Genomic DNA, 4,015 nt, shown 5'->3' on the forward strand with positions numbered 1-4,015 from the left:
GAATGAATGGTTAGGTGGGTGACGTGTGTAGGTAGATAGCTGGCTGAGTGAATGAGTTTGGTGGGTGAGTGCGTTGGTGGGTCTGGTCGTTTAAGTGCGTGAACGCGTCAACATACAGGTTGGGAGCCAGTCAGGAGATCCGCGGAGAGGTCAGGTGGTCGGATCGGGGCGACTGAGTATTCGGTTGCGCAGTAACCCAGGTGATAGACCAGAAGTTAAACTGTTTAACCTTTCCTGGGCATCTAGCAAGCTAATTGTTTGGGATTTGTCCCAAGTTTCTGACTCTAGTTCAGAGTCGGAGGCATTCGAGGAGGGTCCACGGCAGGAGGGGTAAATGTAAACTTCCCGGGAAGTTCCCACGTTGGTCCACATGGGAAAGACATTTTGGCTGAGTTTGTTGACACCGGAACAGCAGAGAGCACGCGCTCCACACGTGGAGTTTCAGTGTCTGTGACGTCAAAGCCAGTGACGCTCCAGGTCACTTTAGGCAGCGGAGATGGTGCAGATCAAACTCAGCCCGAAATGAACACTGTTTTTGCTGTGTTCCGCTCGCTGGCCCACTCCCGAGCCGGAATTCAGTCTATAAATGTTTATAAATATTTCTTCAAGTGCATGTTGGTCCCGCAGATAGTGAGACTGGAGAATTAATAATGGAAAACAAGGAACTGGTAGAACTGTTGAACGGGTATTTTGTTTCTGCCTTCACTGTAGAAGAAGGACATATAGAGTGTACAGAGCGATTTAGATTGGCTGGGTGAGTAGACAATAATTGGCAGATGCAGAATAACTTGGGAAAATGTGAATTTGTCCACTTTGGCAGGAAGAATTTAAAAGCAGTACATCATGTGACTGGAGAAATGCTGCAGAACTCTACAGTGCAGAGGGTTCTGGGGGTCCCGGTTCATGAGCCTCAAAAAGTTGGTATAGAGATGCAGCAAGTGATTAAGAAGGCGAATGGAACGTTGGCGTTTATTACAGAAGGAATCGAATATAAAATTATGGAAGTTTCCCCACATTCATACAGGGCGTTGGTGAGACAGCATCTGGTGAACTGTGGACAGTCTTATTCTCCTTAATTAAGAAAGGATATCATTGCATTACAGCAGGTCAGAGAAGATTCAGTCGACTGGTTCCTGGAATGCAAGGGTTTTCTTTTGAGGAAAGGTTGAGGAGGTTGGGCCTATACCCATTAGAGTTTTGATGAATGGGAGGTGATCTTATTGAAAGATATAAAATCCTGAGGGGACTTGACAGGGCGGCTGCTGAGACTATGTTTCCTTTTGTGGGGGACTCTACAATCAGGTGACTCAGTTTAAAAATATCGGGCTCTCACATTTCAGACTGACAGAAGGTAATATATTTGTTTCTCTCTATCAGTGGGACATTGATCTGTGGATTTCTCTTCCCCAGAGAGCAGTGGAGGTTGGGTCATTGATAATGTTCAAGGCTGAAGTGGAGATATTTTTGACAAAAGAATGAGTAAAGAATTATGGGGGGCAGACAGGAAAGTGGAGTTGCGGCCGTATTCAGATCAGCCATGCTGGAGCACCTTCGAGGGGATGAATGGCCTCTTGCTGCTCCTGATTTTCGTGTTATTGTTCTTGTGTGCATCTCTCGGCACTGCTGTCCCTGTCATGCTCACCGTCTCGCTTGCCGGACTGCTCGGCGCCTCAGTAACCTCCCGCTCTCCGGCCTGCTCCCTACCCCTCACCGCCTCACTTGCTGTTCTGCTTGTCACCATCTCCTCAGTTCTTCTGGTGAGATGGGCGGCGACAGGGGTCAGGAGGGAGGTGCCGAGTGAGAGGTGAGCGGCTTGGTAGTCGGGTAGCGAGCGGTGCGGCATAAGGGTTGGCGTGTAGCGCAGCGAGCGAGGCGGCGAGGGCCTGGGGTCAGGGCACCTGGCATTCGGGAGCAGGGGAGTGAGTGGGAGGCAGCAAGTGGGCGACCGTCAACGGCTGAACAACGAGGACGTCAGCGGTGGGAGGAAGGGCGCACGCACCGGCAGACTGAGTGGGTGCCGATTTCCTGTTCCAGCTCGGTGTCAGGAGTTACAGTGTAAAACTGATTACAATTCTAGCATTGCTGAGTTCTGATGAAACGGCATCGACCTGAAAGGTGAACACTCTTTCACTGTCCACACTGCTGCCTGCCATGAGGTGTAATTCTTAATTGTTTTCTGGTGTTACGACAGGAATCCAAAAGGAGTGTTGACGCACTCTGGAGGACAATGAATACACATAGCGGTTATCTCGCTTACCTGTGGCAGGCTCGTTGGTCTAGAGGTATGATTCTCGCTTCGGGATTTTCGTTAACTGATCGTGCGAGAGGTCCCGGGTTCAAATCCCGGACGAGCCCTCTTGTGGTACCGCTTGTGATGCATATTTCTTTACAAGCGAAAAGGCGGGTTTTACTTAAACCCGGCCGAGTTTTTAGGACCTGAGAAGACATTATAACGAAATTATCACTGCAAAACACGTGGAGTAAATGAAGAAACTGTTGCTCATGTAATCGGATGGTTAATTTATCCTAATAAGAGAATGAGTTAATTTATCCCGAGAAGAGAATGAGTGTAACTGAAACTTGAGATTTCTTGCCGTCTCCATGGATACTGCCTGGCCTAGACACTGCCTGGTGTATTTCTTCAATGTTCTCTTTTACCCAGAGCGCTCTGAAAGAATGGCTGATATCTTTTGGGTGCCAATGAATGTCTATATTGGCTGAGTTATATACATACAGTTACATTATTGGTCTCGCCGTGTGATTCTCGCTATGGGACGTTTCATAAGTGAGAATGTGAGCGGTCTCTGTTTCAAATCTCAGGCGAGCTCTCACGTGTTGTTATTTGTGGTGTAAATCGCCCAGTGCATTGTCTAAAACTCATTGCGGTCTAGGTGGAGCGGTTTACTTATATCAGGAGTAAGTTTGAGAACTGGACCCACCATTGCAGAGAACTCATCAATGAAACACACCTGAAGGAAATGAAGGCAATTTGAAAAAAAAAAAATTGCCCACTTAATCGCACTGTAATGTTACCCGAACACACTAATTAGACAACCCCGTTTTCTGGATGAATGCATTCGGCTGTTGTATTCTCTAAGAGAATTGTAAACTTCTCTGAGACGGCCAGGTCTGGTAGCCCCATAGTGAGAATTTGATTTGATCATATTTTGTTCGTAATGTAGGAGTTGTACTGAGCAGAAAGTGAGCCGTTTCACCTCGATCGATATTTTAGTGTAAAGGCAATAAACAATTTCAGGAGAAGGTATTTGATAGGCGGTGTGTGCTTAAAGTTGTTTAGGACCAGACACAGACGAGATGCATCCAGAATACGGAGGGAGGAGAGCAGGAATTGCAGGGACGCTGGCCAGAATTTTCCAATATTCCTTAGACTCGCGGTGGTGACAGCGGAGTGGAGAACTGCTATTGTAACATCCTTGTTCAAACAAATATGTAAGGATAAGCCCAGAAACTACAGGTCAGCCAGTTTAACCTGGGTGGTGAGCTACCTTTCAGAAAGGAAAATTCCCGACGACATGAAAATTACCTCGGGAAAATGCACATTAATAAGTAAAACCAGCTTGGATTATGTTATGGTACCAGCTGAGATTACCCCTGGACAATCCTAAACCCAGAGTGGAGCCCATCTTGATAGATCCTAACTTTTATTCGATTGTTTAAATACGTGGAAAGTAGCTACTGAACAGAGTCACAGGAGTCAGCTGATCAACTTTTATCAAAAAATAAATAAAACATTTATTCAATGAGAAAAGATGAACCATGTTACAATACTCTTTCATCCACAACTATAACTTTGCAGGTGGAGACAAATTTGTAGGAATAACGCAAGTTGCAAAATTTATTTTATTCTTTAATTTCCACAGTAATTACATAATCCATGTATCAATAGGCACACTGTGGTAAGGAACACCAGACCCTGAAACCAAGTGAAAAATACCACCATAAAAAGTTGCTATGCTGCTATTCAACTCCCCACAGAAGCTTGACAAGCCGTGAG

General features: G+C 46.1%; 1 non-coding gene across 1 annotated transcript; it reads left to right on the top strand.

The window, feature by feature from the left end:
• Positions 1 to 2,265: 2,265 nt before the first annotated feature.
• Positions 2,266 to 2,355, top strand: trnap-cgg (transfer RNA proline (anticodon CGG)). Its single transcript is given in 2 exon segments — positions 2,266 to 2,301; positions 2,320 to 2,355. It is a non-coding gene; the product is annotated as a tRNA-Pro (tRNA).
• The last annotated feature ends 1,660 nt before the right edge of the window (positions 2,356 to 4,015 follow it).

Source organism: Cetorhinus maximus, chromosome 31 (assembly GCF_964194155.1).
Source record: "Cetorhinus maximus chromosome 31, sCetMax3.hap1.1, whole genome shotgun sequence".
Taxonomy (NCBI): Eukaryota; Metazoa; Chordata; class Chondrichthyes; order Lamniformes; family Cetorhinidae; genus Cetorhinus; species Cetorhinus maximus.